Raw genomic sequence first — 25,249 nt, 5'->3', positions numbered from 1 at the left:
TGACGTATTTCTTGAAGAATTAACTAAACTTTGACCATGGAGAGAAGTCAACCACGAAATCAAGCTAGTACTAGGAGTTGCACGAGTTGCAAGGCGGCCATATCGAATGTCCATTCTAGAAGCTATAGAACTAAAGGGACAACTCAAACAACTCTTAGATTAGGGATACATTAGACCTAGTAACTCACCTTGGGTAGCTCTGGTGTTATTTTAGAGAAAAAAGGATGGGACTCTCCGTCTCTGCATTGATTATCGAGGGCTAAATTAGGTAACAATAAAAAAATAAGTATTCATTTCCAAGGATCGACGAACTACTTGATCGACTATAAGGAGCAAAGATTTTCTCCAAGATTGATCTCAAATCAGGGTATTACCATATCATAATGAAGCAAGAAGATATCCCAAAAATCACTTTTAGCACAAGGTACGGTCATTATACGAGTTTATCGTAATATCATTTGGATTAACTAACGCCCCTGCTACGTTCAACAAATTAATACAAGATATATTCAAACCTTATCTTGATGATTTCCTCCTTGTATTCTTTGATGACATCTTAACATATTCCAATGATGAAGGAAGTCACAAGTCACAACTACAGACAGTTCTTGAGACAATGCGGTCTGACAAGTTGTATGCTAGGAAGAAAAAGTGTGCATTCTTCAAGAAGCAAATTGAGTATTTAGGGTTTATAGTTTCAACAAAGGGAATTTCAGTAGATTCGGCCAAGGTCAAGGATGTACAAGACTGGCTGCCTCCAACTACTATAAGCAAAGTTCGTAGCTTTTTGGGTCTAACAGGATGGTATCGGGTCTTGATCAAGAATTATGCCTTGATTACTGCACCCCTCACTGACCTACTCAAGAAGCAAGTTGCCATTAAATGGACCCAAGTTGAATAGTCTAGCTTTGATAGGCTCAAGATAAGTTTAGTCACAGCCCCAATCCTTAAACTACCCAATCATAGCAAAGAATTCGAAGTGGTGACCAATGTGAGCTCTCTTGCATCCAGTAGCATATTCCTCCAGAAAATTGAAGACTCACGAGAGAAATTATGCTACACATGACTTGGAATTACTTGCAATTATCCACGCTCTTAAGTTATGGAGACATTATATACTTGGGAGGAAATTCTCACTAGTAACGGACCATAAAAGTCTTAAATGGATCTTCACTCAACCAGATCTAAATATGAGGCAATGTCGGTGGATAGAAGTCTTGCAAGAGTATGATTTTGAGATCAAATATAGACCGAGCAAAGAAAATGTAATTGCAAATGCTTTAAGCCGCAAATAATTTCTCAATGCACTTATCTTAGAAGGACCTCTTAGAGCTCAAACACTAACTATAATGATATCAATGCCTAGCAATCCCATCATCGAGCTAGCCAAGGAGAAGGAAAATAATGATCCCAAATATCAACAAATGCTGAAGGAAATTTAGAATAAAGAACAAAATTCTAAGCTTAAGACAAAGTATCTTAACTTCTTGATTGATGAAGGGCTTGTCTACTTCAAGACAAGATGATGTATTCCTTCAAGTCAAGATCTTAAGAATAAGATACTATGGGGGGCTCATGATTCCCCATTTTCAAGACATCTTGGCTATGCCAAAACTCTCAATGCAATTAGGAAAAGATATCATTGAGAAAGACTCAACAGTGACATACTTAAATACATAATCGAATGCTTGAGTTGCCAACGAATAAAAGCCGAACGAGTTAAGCTTCCAAGAAAGCTACAACCACTTGATACTCCTAAGATGAAATGGAAATTCATTAGTACGGATTTGGTAGTTGAATTACCCTCAGTTCAAGGAGGGTACAACTCGATCATGGTAATTGTGGGCATGTTGGCTAAGGTTACCTATCTTATTCTGATCAAAACCAGCTACAAAGCATCAAATATTGCTAGGTTATTTTTCAAAGAAATCTTTAGACTTCATGGACTACCAAAGAGAATTATCAACGATCATGATTCTCTATTCACTTTGCATTTTCGGAAGGGATTATTTGAAGCTCTCGGTACACAGTTTTGTTTTAGTACAGCTTATCACCCTCAAATTCTTGGGCAAACAGAGCATGTAAATCAGGTCATTGAAGACATACTTAGCGCATATTGTTTCAAAGAACCTAGATGGTGTATACAATATCTACCTTTGGTGGAATTTTCTTACAATGTGTCCTATCATTAGAGCATTCAAATGACCCCATTTCAAGCTCTATATGGACAAGAATGCCTAACCCCACTAAACTTCTTCGACCCTACCTTGAAGGTTGAAGCTTCTAAGAAGATGCTTGAAGAGATGGACAAACAAGTCAAAACCTTCAAGCAAGATATACAAGCTGCCAAGGATTGGCAAAAAGCCTATGTTGACTGAGGAAGAAAAGAGTGAATCTTCCAAGAAGGGGACAAGGTTTTTATTCGTGTACGCCCAAAGAGGAGTTCTTTATCATTGGGAAAATTCAAGAAGCTAAGCCAAAGATACTGTGGACCTTACAAAGTCATAAAGGCTCTTGGACCTAATACTTATAAGCTACATCTTCTTGAAAACTTAAAAGTTCATGATGTATTCCATGTCAGTCTGTTGAAGCCCTATGTACCTAATCTTGCTCATATTCTTGATGATCAGCAAGTTGTAATGCCGAGCTAAGGTTTACTTGAACTTCAACTTGATAGAATCTTGGATGTAAAAGAAAGAATCCTTAGGAATAGGACCCTTAGATAATATCTCATCCAATGGAAGGATTATCCTGAAGAGGATGCCACTTGGGTCGATAAGGTAACCCTTATGAAAGAATATCCCCAGTTTCTCTCGAGATGAGGACATATCGATTTCTCTGAGGGAAGAATGTAATATCTCCATTACTTAATTTATTTTAATTTACAATTTTCATATACATTCCAAAGAAAATTGATTTATGTTTCATGTCCACACATGGGAAAAAAAAAACTACATAATCTCTACAGGATTTGCAGGAAGCAGTTGATTTATTAGAATAGTCTGAAATCTCTAGTATCATGTTTAGATGACTTAATTCTGACTTTATATGGATCCAAATATATACTGTGACTTATTTTGAAGGAAATAAGTCATCCAAGAAAAAAGATTGAAAAAATAACATGATTTGTGAATATCATTATTTTCGCCTATTTTTTATGGATTTTGGCAATTCTGCCCCAGTTGGCTTGTCGATCAGATGTATTTCGATCGTTTTAAGTATCCAAATGACTATATTTGGAGTTCGTACGATGAAATTATGAACCAAACAAGTTGCAAGTCAAAAAAAAAAAGAAATCTTTGTCATCGATGATGTCGTAAAAAACGCCAAAAAGTAGGTGCCCTCTCTTTACCCCCCCCCCCCCCCTCTCACTACTATATAAGCAGGGGTAGAGCATCACGTAATAGACATGCAACAACCCATGTAGAAGTCTCTCTACTACTATTTATGTGACGAAGCTCTATTGAAATCAGCAGAGCCTCTCCATGTCTATCTCTCCAACCCTATGCGGAAGCGCTCCCCGAACCCATCAAGCTTCTTCCATGGCTCCCACGAAATAAGGAAGGACAAGAGCAATCCTGACAGGAGAACAAGACACTTATCGAGAAAGAGGAGAGACGGTTCCACAAGACAAAGAGACATTGTCTCATTCAACCCAAGGAAAGGGATACGTTGAAGGTCTCTCATCCTCTTCTACTATGATCCGAGAAGAGAAGACACTGAAGAACTCTATCTTATTCTATCATACCTCTATTCCGTCATGACCCCGAAGAGAAATAATTCAAAAGCAGAAATCACTAATGACCCTACTAAAGTGGAAGCAACAATTGGAGTTGCGAGCACATGAGTTACTAATGGAGGCATAGGCACAGATAACAACCCTTTGTCAATCGTGATACCATATGTTTTTCTAAAAAAGTTCTTATTAAATTCAATAGAAATAAGATAAGTCTCTTGATAAATACTGACTTAAGGCCAAGAAACTTGATTGCAAGAACTGGGAAGTTAGAGACCCCAAAATCTAGATGTCCTTGGTTAAATTCCAAGGGGAAGATTTCATTATGTGAAACTCAAGTGTTGATTGCTACTAGAATTAAGCATCACTTGAAAGTTGCATGATTGATTGAAGTCATAACTGCTTGTAGACATCAATCTTATTTGTGATCTTCTAGATTAGATCCTGATTGAATTGAGAATGGGAACAGATAAGAATTGAGGAGCCCTATACCTCCCCCAAGGATAGGTGTTGAATCCCCATACCAAGAGGGGATGTTTTTACCTGCAGAAGCATGGACTAGCTCCAATGGCGAGAGGTCTCCTAGCAGGGACCACATTAAGTAGTAGTTGGATAGGGTGCGAGGGGGGCTCTGGCTAGTAAATCCCTTTTCATACCCTGTATGGCTCGAGTACTTGGGACACCTATGAACACTAGCTATAGGTGGATTTGATCTTGGTCACGTGCAGATGTACCTAATGAGGCAACACGTGATGTGTAGATGCGCCAGGATGAGGCAACACGTAAAATTGTAATTTTTCTCATGTATGGGCAGGAGAACACACATTATGGAATATAATCAATGAACTTGTTTATTTTGATTGTATATCCCGTGAGTAAATTACGTAAACGAATAGCTGTGCATAAGATGTTTTTATATGTTTCACATAATGTGGTAGGTAATTAGATAACTAAGAACTTTCATAGAGGGAAGCATGTGGATGGATTCTCAATGAATCCAATCCTTTGCCAGGGTGGTCTCGATTAGCTGAGAGGTTTCCCCAAAAACAAACACTGTGAAGAAACTCTAGGAAGGGTCGATTTGCTAACTTACTTAGGGTTTGGTCTCAAAACCTAAACTGTAAATTATCTTAGGGGAAAGGTATGGAAGCTGTGCTAGAGCATTGCAAGGGATTTTATAAATCCTTAGCCTGCTACTGGAAAAAAGCATTGTAGTCCATGAACCAAGGGTAATGGCAGTTGCTTCTTCCAAACAAGAAGCCTCTCAAATGACACCTTTGGATGTGAGCTAGTTTTTTATAGGTGTTATCAGGTCAATTAGGAACCTTTAGGTCGGTCCTCCATGGGTAATGGCACGACACTTCCCCTGTGGGGTAGACCTACGGTTAACCAGCAGGACAAAATCTGATCATTCTAGTTAGAGTATAGATGGTGACGGCTAGAGGGTAAACTCTGGATGACTACTAAAACTTTATCTGTCAAGAGATCAAGGTGGGTATGTTACATTTTCCTTTTATTATCTACCAACACAATCTCTCGATTAAGAAAATGAAAATGAATAAACTTAAGTTCCTTGAAATAATGCATGAAAAGAATAGTTGCAACTTTTCTAAAACTAAGTTATAGATTATCTTTTAGAAAGTCTTTCTCACAAATATAATATAAAAATTTAGTGATCATTCAATTAGGCAAAAAAGCATAGGATCTACACATGCTTAAGTTACTTGTCTAATTTCTCGTGAAAAATAGCACATATTAATGATTACTAGAAATAAATATTAGTTCTTGTTTTTTTGAATTCATAAATATTTTGAAATACTTGTGGGTTACAAAGTAAAGAAATGCCACCCATAGAGCTAGCATTACTACATTTATTTTATAAGTCGAATAGCTACCATATGTGGTCTTAGTCATACTCCTATTTTAAAGCTCGTATGTATACAAACCATACCATTCATTTATGGTATTATTCTTGATCTCATAATATTTTCCTTATAACTTGATAGCTTATGGAAGCTATAATTGTGCATTAGACTCGTTATCATGAATGAATATTTTAAATGGGCCCATCAAGTGTGGATAAAAGACTACCTAAATTTACTCCTAGAATCATATGATAAAGAGGATGAATGGTTGTGTCCATCCATTCATTAAGAAAAATAAGGCCCAAAACACTTAGATTTATTATCAAATTTCGTATAGTACTGATAGTGGATAATTGAAGTTTGGAATTTTCACATAAGAGAAGGTGCAAATAAAGGTAAAGGTATGAATTCCATCCAATAGGATAAATACTTTTATAAAAGACTTAGGCTTTGGTTAGAAATGATAATTGGATAGTTATTACTATGAAGAGAAAAAATTAGTATGTGTATGATGCAAAGAGATTCAAAAGGCCACAAATTATGGGCTAGATATCACTTTTTTAAAGAAAAAAGCAAACTTTTATACCTATTTATAGTCCAACGTTTCCCTAAAACTCCTCAGAGGGAGAACCCAAAGTATATAGGCATAACACCTCGCCACACACACATAGAAGGCACTCCTCCGACTAATAGTCGGAGCCCCATTGCAGCCCTCCTACATCGCAGGGATTGGCCCTTTGATGCGCTGCTAAACATATAACACAAACGAGCACAAACTCCTCTCAAGGTACCAATATTTTACATTCCAGGATGTACCATTCCTCACTACACTTTACCCTTAGGACCCAACGACTAACCTACAGCTTAGGACATCCTCTCATGCTCATCGTTGGTCACAACCTAAGGAAGACAAGTGCCATGCATCCAGGAGGTTTTTCTGATACCTTTTAATTATTATGCTTAATGCAAATCGTGTATGACTATGTGCTCAAACAAAAGAAAAAATCAGCATCGTTCATGGTGCATAAAGCATTCTTTCCATGAATTTCACTAGTGTGTACTGCGTTGAAAGGAGACACCAAGCCATATGCTCATGCTACCATCCTCTTTATTCAAACCGTTTCCTATATGCCAAGTGCAATGCATAAATAAAATCTTTTCTTTATCTTTCAGTGTTTCAGCCCCTCTTCATCCAACTCTTAGCATTTTGCATCATTGATCGGTTAAATAGGGTTTCAATGCATTTTTCCCTTTTAAAAGAATAATAAATACACACAAAATATAGAAACGGGGACAAACTGAGGCCAACCTCGTGCTTTGCCATCGTTATACATTGCACAAACATAGGTATAATTTTCCCTAATTTTTCTCAGTCCGTTTCCTATTTTTCCCTATTTTAAACCCATTTTTTTCATTTTTAGGCATTTTTCCCTATTTTTCTTTAATAAATAATGACTGAAAATGAAAGTTGATCGTGGGCTGTGGTCCTTAGGTTCATTGACAGCAAAAACTCAAATTTAGTTGGTGTGACATATCATATTTCTCATTTATGAAGCAAAAAACCCAATTTTATCCTTAAAACACGCGTTTTTTATGTATTTTAACACTAATTCTGGCCATATAGCCTTATATTTTTTTATTTTCAAGTTGTAAAAATTTTAAACTCATGGAAAAAAATATCATAATGAACATTCATCCCATATGAATAAGGTTTCATAAAGCAAATAGCATAAAAAGATCATTTTCCTTTATAAAAATAGCATTACCGCTTATTTTCAGGTCTCAATTTCTTGGTCTTGATTACGGGACTGATTTCCAGCATGCATTTAATGCTCAGCATCTTCAAGAATAGCACTCTTCATGTCTTCATCCATCCGAAAGCAATCTGGTCTCATACGGACAAGCTTTCCTCCATCATTCTTCATTGTCTTCTTCCACACAAGAACAACCCCTTAAGGGAGAGAGAGGGAGGAGAGAGAAAGACTAGATTTTCATCTCTTCATTCAGGCCACCATTGGACGAGTGAAGACAGGCGATAAGATCAGCCCATAGAGAGAAGTTGCCCCCTATTGTCCATTCCATAGCTTCTTCACAGCTAGAAAATCATGATGTGGAGAGAGGAGGCGCAAAAATCGGTCGTTCTTCATCACGCCATGCCTCCACATTTTTTCATCAAAAGGTTTCCTTGGCCTTGGGCTCTTCCTTTAGCTCGTAGATTTTTTTTTTGGTACCTAGCTACTTGGTGAGTCCTCTCCAACCAGGAGGCTACCAATGCATCTTTTTTAGCCTCCAATTTAGCCCCACAGCTGTCCTCTTTTCCTCCTTCACTCTTTCCAGCTATGCAAGAAGCTCCTTAACGTGCTCGTCATGGCCCATAGATGGCGGCACTGTTGTAGATATAGATGTTTTCAATACCTCTATCTTCTACTTCTTGGGATCTTGCCTTGATTCAGTTTCTACAGCTACCGTTCTTTTCATTCCAGCCATTGGAGTTCCTCCACTAGAATTTGGGGCTATTTCTTGCACTCTATTTGCTAGATATTGCACCTAGGCCATGAGATTGCTTGCATCCACCATGTTAGTGATGCCTTGGGTGGTTGTGGTAGTTACAATTTGAGGCACAAGAATAGGTGGGATTGGATGCACTAGGTCCTTGCCTTTGCCTTCTGTCACCGGTGGTCATTTGATCTCTGGTATTTTGATGTTGGTGCTTGGGCCTTCCTCCCTTAGTGGACTAATAGTGGCTAACTCCTCCTCCTTGGAAGGCTATTCCATTGACATATGAATGGCTTGAGCTAAGTCTTCCTCTTCCTTCCTACACGGCTCTTCTGCATCTGCTTTTTATTTCCTCCTTCTCTCTTCTTCATACCTCCTCAACTCTGCCTACACTCTCTACAACTCGACCTTTTCTTCAATAGTCATTCTCTCCCTCGTTTCTTGCTACTACTTTTGAGGAGTCTTCTTCTTTGGCTTCCTAGGCCTTCGATGGTGTCTTTGGTTCTCTGCCCTCACTCACTGTTCTTTCACTTGACTACTCTTGCTCTTGGGGTGGTGATCTTTCAAGTGTCTCCCCCACTTCCTCTTCACCTTTCACCTCTCTCATAGCCTTTAGGATGATACAAATTAGCACCTCGCCAAACCCTATAATCGATGCTTTGAAAGATGATTTCTTCCTTGTTGTCCCCTCTGTGGAAGCCAAAGATTCCTCACCCATTAGTCTTGTACCTCTCGCTAGAGCCTTTGCCAAAGCTTCAATGGATTTTTGCACATAGCCATTCCAATTCACCTCACCCAAGGACTTGATTGCAAGGCTCTCTAGCAAAGGCACTCCAATCCTACTCATTAAGGCATTGTACCTCTGACTAGAGAATAGAGCATGGATCATCTTTGCTTGCAACTTAACCTCAAGATTTGGAATATTGGCTAGGCTAATGTCATCATTGGTGTGGACTAGGACCTTGTCCATTCCCATAGTATATCATAGACATCCCTTTTAGGCCACCTCTCGATCCTGTTGACCAAGCCCATTGCTCTTTCCACCTTTTTTGGGCTCAATTTGACCTCGAACATGTTGTTTTCTTCTCCTTGTCTCACTATTACAATGTCGCGCATCAAAATTTAATAAGAACTTTGCACACGTGCTATAGTCATCAATGACCTTCTCCAAGTACTTGCCCAGATTGCATCGGTCGATGGTGTGCTTTACAGCTAGTTCTTCCATGGCTACATCTTCCAAGTTCTTGATGTTTCTAAACTTGGACTAGTTGAAGGCCCTTATTTCAGCCATTAGGCTATACATTGCATGTTCTTCTTCTGTGAATAGTAGCTTGAGAGCGGAATTTTGGTGCTGGAAATTGCTTAAAAATAGCTAAAAATTATGAATATCAAGGGAAAAATATCCAATGTCAAAGGCGGCGGCTCGACCTAGGACGATTTTAAGCGTCAAAGTGCTCTAAGGACGCCAGGGCAACACTTGCGGATTTTTAGTAATTTATCCATGCGCCTGCGCGAGTTAGAGAAGCTGCCGACCAGTCCAAGATGCCAAGACGAGCTCACAGAAATTTTCAGATCGGGATTCGGACACCGTGTGCGAGAGAGACGGGAAAAGGGTCAAAATGGAAGAGGTGCCCAAAAGGAGGAGTGAAGGGGTGGCTTTGGGAAGGGGCACCCCCCCTTCCTTAAAAAAAAGAGATTGAGGGGGGGCGGCGACTGCAGAAGGCGCCGCGGAAAAAAACGCCCCCCCCCCCCACAAATCGTGATGATGGCTCAAAAGCAAGCCATGAAACAAATTGCAGCAGGCAACTACACTCATCCCTCGCTCCGCATCGCTCCATTCCGTGTAGACAATGGCAGCCTGTAGAGGGAGAGAGAAAATCAGTCTTTCTCTCTCCTCCCTCTCTCTCCTCTAAGGGGGAGTTCATGTGGGAAGAGAAAGGAAGAAGAAAGAATGGTGGAGGCTTGTCCGGCATCGATCGAATTGCTCCACGGGCTAGAGATGGTGACATGTGATCGTCATGAGCATGAAGTGCTGCTGATTTTCAGATTTGCAGCCATGGACATGAAACCCGAGACACGCAAATAAGCGGTATTTCAATTTTTTTCAAAGGAAATTTGAGATTTCATGGCTTTTGATTGATAAAATGTTGTTCATGTCAGCTAAAAATTGTTTATGTTGCTGTTTTCCATGAGTACTTGTTGATCATAATCTAAAAATCAGAAAAACATGCATCTTGTGGCCCAAAATAATACACTAAAACACGTAAATTATGGAAAATCAAGGGAAAATGATGTTTTTTAGCATAAAAATGGAAGAATAAATAGGAACACCAACTAAATTTTCATTTTTGTTGCAAGAAGGAACTAAGGGCCACAGCCCATAACCTATCTTGAATTTTCAGTAATTAAATAAAGCAAAAAATAAGGAAAAATACAATGAAAATAGAAAAAAACCACTAAAAATAGGGGAAAAATGAATTTTGGGTGCGGAAAATTAATGAAAATTAAGAACAATGTTCGTGAATGTTTGTGGGGACTGAAGCATGAGGATTTGCCTCAGTTCAGCCCCACCTTCTTGTTCTAATGTGTTTTTTTCCGCTTTTTATACATAAAATGATGGCCAAATGCCTTATAAATCTATGCAATAATGCAACATTTGATCGATGGGAGGGTAGAATGGTTAAAATGTGTCTAAATGTGGAGTAAAATGATGAAAAGATTGCTGGTTTTTGTTTGCATGCCATATGGGTCAGTGAATAATTATAGAATGAGGGCCTAGTAGTACGAGGGTTTCCTCGGTGCTAGGTTCGTGCAACGCTGCATAAGAACGGTAGTTGAAAATCATTAAAAGGATGTTTTCCACATGTGCACAATATTGATTTTATAATTGTTTGAGCACTTAGCATCCATAATATGCATAAATCATGGAAATATTTAAAGGTATCAGAAATCTCGGATGCACAGCAATTGCTTTCATTAGGACCTTGACCCACGTTGAGTGAGAGACAGGACACCCTAAGCCATAGGCTAGTCATGGGGTCTGGGGGAAAGAGAAGTAAGGACAATGGTACATTCCTATTACGATTAAATGGTACCTTGAGTGGATTTTGTGCAAAATGTTTATATGTTGAGCGACGCACTGAGGGGCCAATCCCCAAGGTGTAGGAGAGTCGCAAAGGGGTGGCGGCACTCAGCTGTTGGAGGACCCCCTATGTCTGTGCTTCGTGCCATTAGGCAATGTGTAAGGGACTCCCTCTGAGGAGTAGTGGGTGAGAGAAGAGTGGACTACAAGCGACGTAATACAAACGCAAGATGTCTAGGAAGGCAAGGTATGTGTCATCAATGCTCTTGGCTGCGAGGCCGTGGGGTTGTTGAGCGCGTGAGATAGAGGTCTGGCTAGTGCACGAGCCAGTGCCAGCCCGTTCTAGGTTCCATGAGTGGTGCATTTGCCGGGAGCCGCTTAAAAGTAGCGGTCCTCGAATCCTGGTTGTCTAAGGACCAACTAGTAGTTTATGCCAAAGGATACTGTGATTGATTCGTTATTTATCGATAAGCATCGTCTAGCAGAAATCCAAAAGCAAGAGAGAGAAGAAAGAGTTAGGCGACGTGCTGAAATTTTTAGGATATATTCTCCTAAGCGTAGCGGTGCTGAACCCTTACGAGGGAGTGGATCTAGTAGTCTTGGGGCCACAAGCAGTAAGTTAGGAGAAGGTGGAATCTCTAGTGCTCCTCTTTCTTCCATAAGCCAGTCTACATCAAGTGCGGGAGGTGTAACCCCACTGTCCCTTATTCCTAGTGCAAATCCAATCCTCGTCATGGCGCAGCCTATTGCAATTCCAGTAGGAACGACGGATTTGCCGGCTCTAGGTTACCCGCTACCCATTTTTAATGGGTTAGTTGAGGAAGATGCGGAACTCCACATTAGGGAGTTTCAAAAGCTGATGTTTAATTGCCGCATCCAAGAAAAAGGACATTTAATGATGTTCTTCAACATGACTCTCAAAGGAAGAGCCACTATATGGTATCATGGTTTAGAAGCCGGAACCATATTGAATATTGATTCATTTTATGGAGCTTTTCAAAGGGAGTTTGCCCCTGAAAGGGGTGGGCAATATTGGTTGCGTGTACTCAACATGACCCGCCAAGAACCACACGAGGACATTCGTGCTTATGCAAAGAAAATAAAAGAGGTTTTTCGTAAGTTGGACACCTCTATTCCTATCCCCGCAGCTACCCAATTGCAATATTTCCTACATGCTTTGGACTTTAATATCCAATTGCAGTTGAGTAGTGTCCCCTTGGGGGATATAGATACTGCCATTACATGAGCACAAGAGGTGGAATCCCGACTACAAGCAGCCTATGCTTCTCGAGGTAATTCGAATATGGGTTTAGTATTGGGAAACAATATGGCGATGGCCAATGGCAGTAATGGCCAAGGGATAGCGATGGCTAACCCTAATGGGAGAGGGAACATGATGCAGAATGTCCCTTTATTACCAGCTCCCCCTAGCATGTCGATGCCTACGGGCAGTCAAATGTCTCCAAATGGTGGAGGCCAGGCGGTCAATTCTAATGCCATGCATGTGGCTCAACAACCGGTGCCTAATCGAATTGTTAGGCCGATGGAACGACATGGTAATGACCAAGGCTATGAGTCGAGCACTTCTAATGTTCTTGGCGAGGTTAAGAACATGATGAAGCATTATATCGACATGATTATGGAGCAGTATCGACAAATAGCCATTGATGTCAACTTCCTTAAAAAACAACAAAATTTGATAGGAAGTAGATACCCAGATGAGGGTGCACCTTCGAGGTTTAGCTGCAAATGGTGTGGTGGGCAACATGATCCAAGAAATTGCCCAAATGTTAAGTGCGACATCTGTGGAAAATCCGGCCATTTAGCAGCTACTTGCTGGAGTAAGATCAGTTCCCTCCAGCGAGGTAGTCGGAAATCAGGACCTGTTAATCATCGTGTACAAGGAAATGATTCCCAGCGAGAAGACGGGCCTAAACAAATACTTCAACGACCAAAGACTACAATGGAGGAGCTAGCTAGTGGTAGTGGGGTTAGTTTGATTGAGGATGTACGTGTTAATGATGCTGAAACCTCTAATCTGCGAGCTGTCCTTACAAGAGGTCAAAAGGGTAGAGAGGCCGACAAGGATAAGCCTGTCGACGAAAACCCTAAACAAGGCGACAAAGGAACGCAAGTTTTGGATCCTGCCATGGAAGGGGGACCTTTGAATCCCGTGGAAAGTAAATCCGATAAGGAACCACCAAAGAAGAAGGTGAAAGTTAAAAAAGAGGCAATAAAGCCGGTTCAGCGACCTAAAGAGCGCATGGTTTGGCGTGAAAAGCGAACTCTATCGAACTATCATGAATTCAATTTGGCGAGCTCTCTTTGCGAAGTCAAGCCGAATGTGAATCTTTTACAGCTTATTAAGCTTTCCCCAGGAGTACGCAAGGAATTTAGAAAGATCCTACGTACCGGGTATATCGTAGAACCTTTGGGTATTGCGCGAGTTGGTGATGACTGGTTCGAGCATGCTGAGAAGCATTGCCCAAGGGTTGCAGTCTATGTCGATGGGATATTAGTAGATTATGCCATTGTCGATACGGGATCATCTGTTAACATTATGAGTTCTGAACTGATGGAAAGGTTGGGTCTTGCGATCTAGAAAGATACCTCCACAATCCTCAGAATGGCAGATGATAGTTTGAGGCAGTCGGAAGGCTGCATTACTAAGGTCCATGTCACTGTTGCAAATGTAGAATGCCTGTTGGACTTTAGGGTGATTCATTTTGCAGGCCGTCCAAGTTACCAAGTATTACTCGGACGACCTTGGATCTTGCAAGCGGACTGCCAAGTAGATATACCCGCCGACAGAGGTTCCCAGTGCGTGGTGGTTGATGCTTATCCTGAGTCCCCGCAGAGTGAGAGAGCTCCTCTATCTTCTACAGAATTGGAGACATTAGAAGATTTATCTACGAGTGGGACATCATCGAGTGATGAGTCCAAAGAGGGATCCACCACAGAAGACATCTATCAGATCACTTTGAACAAGCCGATAGAGGGCCAAGATCGTATAAGAGATGCAGATGTTATTGAGCTAGACCTTGGTACGCTTGATGATTCACGGCCAATCGAATTAGGTTCTATGCTCAGCACAGCAGAAAGGGAGGACTATGTGGCCTTGATTCAGGAATTCCGTGATATCTTTGCTTGGAGCTATGATGAGCTGAGAGGCATTCCTCCTAGTCTTGCTGTTCATACAATTCCGTTGAAAGAGGACAGTCATCCTGTACGACAGAAAGTAAGGCGTATGCCTTTCGAACTGAGGGACGGGCTGTTTGAAGAGTTACAGAAGCTTCGAAAAGTAGGTTTGATTTTTCCTGTGCAACACACGGAATGGTGTTCGCCGGTTGTGATCAGAAAGAAGAAAAATAATCAAATTCGATTATGTGTAGACTTTAGGGAGCTGAATAAGCAGACAGTTAAGGACTACTACCCGTTGCCATTTATTGACCAGATTTTGGATCAATTAGCAGGTAGGGAAATATATTCGTTTATGGATTGCTTTGCAGGATATAACCAGATGGCAATTGTAGAAGAGGACAAGTTGAAAACAACTTTTATTACTGTATTTGGTACTTTTGCGTACCATGTGATGGCCTTTGGTTTATGCAATGCGCCTGGTTCGTGGCAACGAACAACAAATAAGACATTCTGTGACATATCCCCTGAAGAGTTGAAGGTGTTTATTGATGACTTAGGGGCCGCCACCGTGAGAGGAAGGCAGTTGATCATTTTAAGAAAATGCTTTGAGCGCTATAGACAATTTTGCATTGCTCTAAACCCACGGAAGTGTGTTTTTGGAGTACTTATGGGCTATTGCTGGGTCATGTGGTCAGTTCCGTAGGAATTGCGACAGACCCCGAGAAGGTCAAAGTTATAGTTGCCATGGGTCCACCACGCACTCCGAAAGAAGTTCATAGCTTTCTGTCTTCGGTTGGTTATTACCGTAGATTCATAAACGCCTTGGCAGAAAGAACGTTGCCCCTTACAAATCTATTGTCCTTTAGCTGTTTGTTTGTATGGGGTGACCCTTGTAAGGTAGCATTCGAGGATGTGAAACAGGAGCTAGTAAGAGCTCCCGTTTTAAAAGCACCTAAAAGAGGTGAGGTTTTCTATATATTCTCAGCAGCCACCATGTATAGCATCAGCTGATGTTTAGCCCAAATTTGGGAAGAGAAGTGGTATCATCCAATAGCCTTTGCTAGTCGGAAATTGGGCATTTCAGAGATCAATTATACCTACATGGAGAAGTTGTGTTTAGCGATGGTCTTTGGGACCAAGAAATTCAGGCATTATATTCTCTATGAGAAAGTCGTGCTTTATACGAAGGCGGAGGAGCTTCGACTATTGATGAATAAGCTACAACCGCCTGATTGTCTAGCGAAGTGGTTAATCACTTTACAGGAATTTGATTATGAAATCCGTAGTAAGCCACCAAGGTTGCAAGGCATCATGGAATGTCTTGTGGACTTTGGGGAGTTGAAAGAATCTGTGGCTGAAGGTAGTGACATGGAGTTGTTATTTAAAATAGATACGGCATCTATTCCCTCCTGGTACACTGCGATAACACATTATTTATCGACGGGAGAGGCGGGATCCAAATTATCTAAAGCTGAGAGAAGGAAAATTAAGCAGCAAGCGTTAAAGTTTGCCTTGATCGTAGGTACATTATATCGGCAAGGGGTTGATGACATCTATCACCGATGTGTGATGCCTGATGAGGTGCCATTCATTTTGGAAGAGTGCCATGATTCTACTTGCAGCGGCCATTTTGCTGGACGGCTTACAATACAAAAGGCTTTAAGAGCAGGTTATTGGTGGCCTGCCATCTTCCAGGATGCGTTTGCGTATGTTAAGAGATGCGATATTTGTCAACGACATGATAGTCGGGAGAATAGGAAATGACCACTCACCCCTATTATGGCGACACTTCCATTTGAGAAGTGGGGAATAGACTTTGTGGGTCCTATTACTCCGTCGTCGACTGCGCAAAAGAGGTATATCATTGTAGCAATTGACTACTTCACAAAGTGGTCAGAAGCACGTGCAACAAGGAAAGATGATGCTAAAGAAACTGCTAGTTTCCTTTTAGAGCAGATAATATGTTGTTTTGGCCCGCCGAAAGAATTAGTGTCAGACCGTGGAACCTATTTCCTGAATAAGGTGATCAAAAGCTTGACAGAGACTTGGCAAATCAAGCATAACAAGACAACCCCATATAACCCGCAAGTCAATGGGCAAGTTGAAAGCACCAACAAGCAGCTTGTGGGCATCCTGTCCAAAATTGTGTCGAAAAAGAAACGGGATTAGGATAAAAAGTTATACGTGGCAATGTGGGCCTATAATACGACTTTCAAACGAGCCACTGGCCATACCCTATTCAAGTTAGTATATGGGGAGGAGTGTCCCTTGCCTTTAGAGATTGAGTTGCCGACTATTCGGTTTGCCATCAATCATTCTTTGAGTGATGAAGACGCACTTTTTGAGCGCTTGACGACACTGGCACATTTAGATGAGCTTAAGCTGTAGAGCTTATTGCACCAAGAAGTGGCGAAGCGCCGAATGAAGCAGCTACACGACCTTAAAGCCAAGAAATACACCTTCAAGAAAGGACAGCTTGTTCTGTATTATGATGCACGACGTGAATTATTTCCAGGCAAGCTAGAGCCCAAATGGGAGGGGCCCTATAGGATCGTTAGAATAGGAAAGAATAAATCCACAGTCTTGTTAGCTAACCTTGAGGGGATAGAATTTAAAAATAAGGTTAATCTTAATAAGATTAAACCTTATTATTTTTTATTGCACTAATACTATGACTGCCTTGCAGGTCTAGGCGGGATCGATCAAATATCTGCAAGGAAATCGTGATAGAGGTTGATGGGTCGTCTGATCCCTTATTTAGAACACCCATATTTAGATCAAAGGTATCATCAGGGAAAGCTCATTTGGTGGAGCAAAGGATACAAGGTGACTGAGCAAGAAGGCGGGACATTTATTTGGGAGATCAAGGTCTTCTACCATCACTGCCTACAAATTTTGACGAGCATCCCTGTTGAATTCAATGATGATGGAGGGATGGAGCCTACAGTCCACCCGTTGAATATGCTGAATTTCGATTACCATAATTACGAGTAGAGTTCCGGATGGCGGGATATGTAAACCCTTTATGGACGTACACCTTGTACTTTGATGGGGCATCCAGGGGTGCATGCAAAAAAGGAAGTGTAGGAGTTGTCATCCGAGACCCCCGACGACGCATTGTCATGAAGTTAGCTGCTTATCTCGGGGTGAATTTTACCAATAATATGGCAGAATACAAAGCCCTGATTATGGGTTTGAATATTGCAAAGAAGGGTGGTATCCGCCAGTTATTGGTGAAAGGGGACTCTCAATTGGTTTTAAATCAACTCAATGGGACATACATGGTACGAAACCCCATCCTTTGCATGTACCATCATACTGCCATAACCCTGTTAGACGAATTTGATAGATGTTCTTTTCAGCTGATTCCACGAAACTGGAATCAGTTTTCCGATTCATTGGCTAATTTTGCGTATGAAGAAGACCTCTTCTTTAATTGTGGCCCTTGTCCCGATATATCTATTGATGATGAGACAGGACCTGGTCGTTTGTGGGGTATGCTTTCTGAACATGCCCTCTTTGGCAGATGATGGTTGATCTGGGTGATGCAGAGGGTAGGCGAGACTCATCTGCCTTTATTATCTTAGACCCACAGACTGATTAGACGACATGTGATGCGAACACCTCTTGCGATATATGCAGGAGGGATGGGTCATAATTTAATGCACCTAGTTTAGGGCTACGAGCCTCTATTCCCTGGGAATGGTATGCTTTGATGTCTATCATAGTTGTTTCCAGGAGGATGTTAGGCGTAGTATTGTTTGATTTCATTAGGCCAAGAGGGCCAATCTATTGGCAAAGTCATGTTTGATTTCATTAGGCCAAGAGGGCCATTTCCCTGTCTAGTGCGGGTGCATTTAATCGGGTTTTTGTTTTAAGTGTTGTGCTGGACAGGTTCCATGATTCGTGGAATTTGGTGGAGCCTGGAGGAGCCTTTGCTGCGATGGAAGCTTCTTGTGGCCAATCCAGGTGATACCTCTCCTTTACGAGTACCTTTCTTTCCTATTATATGTGTATTTTTACTTGTCGAGGGGATATATTTTTGTTGGGGACCGGCAACCAAGGCATGAAGTCCCAGGTTTAGGTTAAGTACGTTTGAGGGAGGTCGGAATAGTCATTGCCTCCTGTAAAGACATTGTCAGGCATCGAAAGACCTGTTTTAGAAGGAAGTCCTAGTGGTCCTGTTTTGCTAGCCTGCTAGGCAGCCGTTCTAGGAGTTCTTATTAGTAGTGAGGCAGGTAGCGAAGCCTGCCAGAAGATAATAATGATGATGCCAAGAAACCTTGAACATCCCAAAAGATGAATATAAATACAGAGCTGTGTAAAAAGGGGTTCTAACCCCTATCAAAGAAAAGAAAAGAAATGAAAATGTATAAGCAATTGATCATTGCCTTGCGAGGGCTTGGTAGGTTCCTGGGGACGAGTCAGACTGGGGCCGATACTTTGTCTTCCTAGGGGTGGCTTCTTACTGAAAAAAAAAATAACAAAACAAGGAAGGTTGGAGCGAAAATAAAAGTGAGCGTTAGAAAAGGATTAAGTGTCGCCTTTCGAGGGCTTGGTAGGTTCTTGGGTGCCGAGACAGGTCCTGAGGCCGATGCCCTGTTCTCTTTGGGTCACTACGCTCAGCTCCCTCCTTTTTACATGCCCAAGTATGTTAATAAAATAAAAACCCTAAAAGAAGAAATGTACTGAAAGAAAATACTCCTTGATCAGGCTATAGGAGTCCTCGCCTTGTAGGAGCTCCTAGTTGTGTTGTCTTTAGTTGGTAAGTAGTTCAGACTACCACTTAGGGAAACCTCTTTGACAATTCTTTTTAGTTTGGCTGTGTTGGCGCAGGTGGTCAGTCACTCACTTCGGATCTTCTATTAGATGATGCTAGGCCTACTCCTTGTGGATGTCATGCCTTGGTTCTGTCAAGGGGTAGGGTGAGCGTTGTGCTGAGTTTTATTATATATTTGTTTTGTATCAGCTTGATGCTTCTTTGGTTGTTTATGTGCAGATATGTTCGTGGATTCGACGGGCTGAGTTGCCCTATCCCGTGGTCGCCAATGAGAAATTTTGGTGTCGAAAATTGCTTAAAAATAGCTAAAAATTATGAATATCAAGGGAAAAATATCCAATGTCAAAGGTGGCGGCTCGACCTAGGACGATTTTAAGTGTCAAAGTGCTCTAAGGACTCCCGGGCAACACTTGCAGATTTTTAGTAATTTTTCCATACGCCTGCGCGAGTTAGAGAAGCTGTCGACCAGTCCAGGATGCCAAGACGAGCTCACAGAAATTTTCAGATCGAGATTCGGACACCGTGTGCGAGAGAGATGGGAAAAAGGCCAAAAGGCCAGTCAAAATGGGAGAGGTGTCCAAAAGGAGGAGTGAAGGGGTGCCTTTGGGAAGGGGCACCCCCCCTCTAAAAAAAAACGAGATTGAGGGGGGCCGGCGGCTGCAGAAGGCACCACGGAAACCCCCCCCCCCCCCCAAATCGTGATGATGGCTCAAAAGCAAGCCATGAAACAAATTGCAGCAGGCAACTACACTCATCCCTCGCTCCGCATCGCTCCATTCCGCGCAGACAATGGCAGCCTGTAGAGGGAGAGAGAAAATCAGTATTTCTCTCTTCTCCCTCTCTCTCCTCTAAGGGGGAGTTCATGTGGGAAGATAAAGGAAGAAGAAAGAATGGTGGAGGCTTGTCTGGCATCGATCGGATTGCTCCACGGGCTGGAGATGGTGACGTGTGATCGTCATGAGCATGAAGTACTGCTGATTTTCAGATTTGCAGCCATGGACATGAAACCCGAGACACGCAAATAAGCGGTAATTCAATTTTTTTCAAAGGAAATTTGAGATTTCATGGCTTTTGATTGATAAAATGTTATTCATGTGGGCTAAAAATTGTTTATGTTGCTGTTTTCCATGAGTACTTGTTGATCATAATCAGAAAATCAGAAAAACATGCATCTTGTGGCCCAAAATAATACACTAAAACACGTAAAATATGGAAAATCAAGGGAAAATGATGTTTTTGAGCATAAAAATGGAAGAATAAATAGGAACACCAACTAAATTTTCATTTTTGTTGCAAGAAGGAACTAAGGGCCAGAGCCCATAACCTATCTTGAATTTTTAGTGATTAAATAAAGCAGAAAATAAGGAAAAATACAAGGAAAATAGAGAAAAACCACTAAAAATAGGGGGAAAATGAATTTTGGGTACGAAAAATTAATGAAAATTAAGAGCAATGTTTGTGAATGTTTGTGGGGACTAAAGCATGAGGATTTGCCTCAGTTCAGCTCCACCTTCTTGTTCTAGTGTGTTTTTTTCCGCTTTTTATACATAAAATGATGGCCAAATGCCTCATAAATCTATGCAACAATGCAACATTTAATCGATGGGAGGGTAGAGTGGTTAAAATGTGTCTAAATGTGGAGTAAAATGATGAAAAGATTGCTGGTTTTTGTTTGCATGCCATATAGGTCGGTGAATAATTATAGAATGAGGGCCTAGTAGCACGAGGGTTTCCTCGGTGCTAGGTTCGTGCAACGCCGCATAAGAACGGTAGTTGAAAATCATTAAAAGGATGTTTTCCACATGTGCACAATATTGATTTTATAATTGTTTGAGCACTTAGCATCCACAATATGCATAAATCATGGAAATATTTAAAGGTATCAAAAATCCTGGATGCACAGGAATTGCTTTCATTAGGACCTTGACCCACGTTGAGTGAGAGACAGGACACCCTAAGCCATAGGCTAGTCATGGGGTCTGGGGGAAAGAGAAGTAAGGACAATGGTACATTCCTGTTATGATTAAATGGTACCTTGAGTGGATTTTTTGCGAAATGTTTATATGTTGAGCGACGCACCGAGGGGCCAATCCCCAAGGTGTAGGAGAGTCGCAGAGAGGTGGCGGCACTCAGCCGTTGGAGGACCCCCTATGTCTATGCTTCGTGCCATTAGGCAATGTGTAAGGGACTCCCTCTGAGGAGTAGTGGGTGAGAGAAGAGTGGACTACAAGTGACGCAATACAAACGCAAGATGTCTAGGAAGGCAAGGTATGTGTCATCAACGCTCCTGGCCGCGAGGCCGTGGGGTTGTTGAGCACGTGAGATAGAGGTCCGCTAGTGCACGGCCGGCCCGTTCTAGGTTCCATCATAGCTTGTTTCCTTTGTCTTGTCCTACAATCATAGGTTCCTGTCATAATGCCATAGTTACCATTAGTTTCCTTGAGATAACTCTTGTGAAATGATAACTAGATAATATGGAAAGGTGAAGTGCTTAAGTACATAATATAAATACTTTTTCTTCAAGTAGTCCACACAATCCAAACATTTATGACAATTTTTCTCAATAATAAGTTGATTTTTATCCATCCTTAGAACAATGGTTGAGTTGATTTTTATCCATCCTTAAAACATTGGTTGAGGTTTGAGACATGTTTTATTTTCCATCTTACCCCCTCCCCCCAGGAATGGTGTGAATTCTTTCTAGGATTGGAGAATGAAGGGTTAAGGGGGGTAGTAATAAGCGCCGCAGGCTTGCGGTGCTTCACTATTGCATTAGGTAGATGTAGAAGTGTGAGTTATACTCCAAGTGAGCATGACAATCCATGTCGTGAGGCCTAATACCGATGTGCACAATATAGGTCAAGAAATTAGTTAGGAAGTCCCCAAAGTTGATCCTGTTAGCAATGTGTAGCTCTTCCTTGATAAGGATTCAATCAAAATAGGGGTAGATGCCATGACATGTTCTTCTAGGGGTCAATTGTGAGTGATGGCCAATACCCTAAAGGAGGTAGGAGATCCATAAGTTGGGTCATACTCAAGGGTTTTGATTGCACATCTCTACTAAAAATTGGTCATAATGGGGTAGCTCTCTTGTTCCCATTGGATATGGAGAGCATACCACTTTCATAGAAAAGAAGAGTCAAAGTCGGCCAGTGTTCTTAGCTCTTCTATTTCTTCCTGAGTAGTTGTTGCAGAGGCTTTTCTCTTTCTATAGGATGTCATCGGTCATTTCTTGTGTGCTTTCTCACAAGAAATCTTGTTGGAAATCAACTCCTCAGTTACCATGGGTACTTTAACAAATATTAATTCATATTCTTCCCAGGCACATGGCATCATGCATACATTAATTGTTTCTAAAGGCTCGTCTAGGAAGCCAAGGTCACCATTCGTAGGTTTTAGCAAGCATTGTGAAGGTAGCATCCAAGCATCTAATGCTTGTGACCAAGTCATCCCCCATGTTCTCAGCTAGATCAAAGGCCAACATAAGAATAGATCTCCACTCATAAGAGGGTTTAAGGCATGCAGCAGATTGGGGTTTGACAAGGTTGGATAGCTCAACAATTGGTGTTTGTTGTTGCTTCTTCGGCTAATCACTTGTGTGAGAGGTGTGGTTTTGAGATTAGATCTTGTCATGTTGCTTGTTTTTTGTGAATCTATTGGGATGGTAGCAGTGTTAGGTTGAGTCGGTCTAGAGGTAGTTGGTTGCAATTTTTGTTGGTAGACTTGTTGAGGTTTGACAGGTTTGGTTTTTGACTCAAGCGATTTAGTAAGTTTAGGTGGCTCATCAGTCTTTGGAGATGCACTAGTAGTAGATAGCTGAGGGCCACGTGTGGTACTCTTAGTCTTAGGCACCCAAATCTAGTTGTGGCCTTCATAGTAGCCTTGTGCGCACAATAGGGCTATAGGTACCCATCATGACTTGACTATTCGTTGGGTTCTAGAATGCCAAATGTGTTTTCAACACTTAGGATGTGATGTTTGGGAGTTATGGGTCCATGCAGGTTAGCTCTTAGATGGTTGTGATTGTCATTTAGGCACCTATTTTAGTTGTTGTTCAATGGTCTTGGTTGTGTTTCCCTTGGGTTGCAATTGGTCAACCTTGACAGGGTGGAACAAGTCACAAACCCCCTCCTTACACTTTGTTTTAAGTACTGCTATCAGTGGCACTACGAGATTGGAAGGATCTGCATTGCCCTTGCTGAAAGATGTTACTATCTTCACATTGCCAATGGTAAGGTGAATGCACTGCGAGTTGTAGTCAACATTGCAATGTGCTTGCTTCTTGAAAGCATGTCCTAGCAGTGATTCCTTACCTATAACCTTGTTGTTAGGTAGCACATAGAAAATCATGCATAAGCTTTCAGTCTCAATAGAGACTTCTACTTTGCACTTCCCTAGTAGAGGGTAGGGCTGTGCTCCAAATGGGTTGAGTGTAGCATTCGTGGGTTGCAGTTGGGGCTAACCAATGAGAGTCCAATGCTCATGGATAAGGATGTTGAAGTCTACTCCCTCATCAATGAGTGCATCAAAAGTGTGTGTCTTTTGAACAATGATTGTGATTTGCAATTAAGAAGGTTCCACTACCTCCTTATCCCCATCCTTGATTTATGTGATGGAGGCTACTCTCACATTGACAGGTGGTTGTAGCATTGGTGGCTCGTGCAATGGATGGGTTGGGGGGTAGTACTTCTTGAGGCGACTATAGTTAAAGAAGCCTATGTCCTTTCCCTCTAAGGTTTTGAGCTCTACATTGCCTATTCGACTAATATTCCAGACTTTGAAAGGCCCTAATCCTTTGGTCTTGAAGGAACTTAGCCATAGTTCTAGTATCATTCTTTCTCGTGGCTCAAGCTTTGGCCCATTTTGTAAGGTAGTCCATTGCCACAATGATGTACTTGGCTTGGGAGTACTATGTTGCGCGATTAATTGGCCCAGTGAAGTCAATGCCCCATTTTCTGAATGGTTGTTGGTGTGCTATGATTGGGGTCATGACTCGGGTCAACTCCATCTTGTCTTTATGAATAGGATCCTTAGTTCTTTGACACTCATCACAATGATTTAGGAATTTAGCAACATCCCAAAATAGGGTGGGTCACCATAGTTGAGATTGTAGTACCTTGCGGGTCATAATATCTCTATTGAAGTGTCCTCTAATGAGTGAGCATATCATGCATTTCATGCTCACATATGCATCTCCACAACATGCCATCTTGTCCTAACCTATATAGCTGTCCGATGATCAATTGATAGGGTTGAATATTCAAGATAAGGGGCCTTAGCCCAGCCTTCTCAATGTTGAGATGGCAAGCTCAACACGTGCGGACATTGATGATGGACCACTTGGCTAGATGAGTCCACATGTCTACACTTAGCACGTTGGTGGTCATTATGATACTCACATGGCCACTAACTTATCACTTATTATATTTAGTTTGTTACACCTACCTACAGCTGGCAAAATATAGCGCCAGTCGATTAGTGTAGTCGGTTATACACTGTTTGACTTAGAAGGCCATTTTCCTTTATGTTGTATCATATCTATACTTTGTGTACATTGTATAGTGTGTGGAAGAAGAAGAAACCAGTAAGAAAACGTTTTGGCCTCCATCTCTCTTCTTGTGTTCTTGAGTGAGCTTCCTCTTGTGTAAACAGTGTGTGTTTGGCGCAGCAGCTCAAGCAAAGTCCCCCACCACACGAATCTTGACATGGTATCAAAGCCGCGCCACTGAGAGAGGTTGATTTTGAAGGCTGAAGTTAAGGAGAAGAAGCAAGGTTCGAGAAAACAAGCAATGGGTAAGAAGCTCTCCCATTCTTCCACTCTCTCTCTCTTGGATAGTGCCTATGAAGGCACCGGAAGCAGAGTCAAGCAAAAATCTTAGATTGTTATGATATTTGGTGTGTGAGCAGAGCACTCTATATTCTGGGCGTCTAAGGCCATTTCAGGCCCCATTTTACAGTCGCAAGGTTGCAGATAGCAGTTTTAGGGTACACTGTGATTTTGGTTGTTTTGATCAAAATTGGGTGCACAGGTTACAGATTGCAAATCTATAATTTTTTGAGGAGTTTGTCTTGGGGGTAAAGGCACCTCCGCCTAGCCGCCCGTGTATTACTACACTGACAGTCACTGCCACTACACACTGCAGGTGGCG

Source organism: Lygodium microphyllum, chromosome 21, assembly GCF_053477565.2.
Source record: "Lygodium microphyllum isolate KBCC chromosome 21, Lygodium_microphyllum_v1.1.10, whole genome shotgun sequence".
Taxonomy (NCBI): Eukaryota; Viridiplantae; Streptophyta; class Polypodiopsida; order Schizaeales; family Lygodiaceae; genus Lygodium; species Lygodium microphyllum.
Note: the sequence above shows the minus strand (reverse complement) of the source record.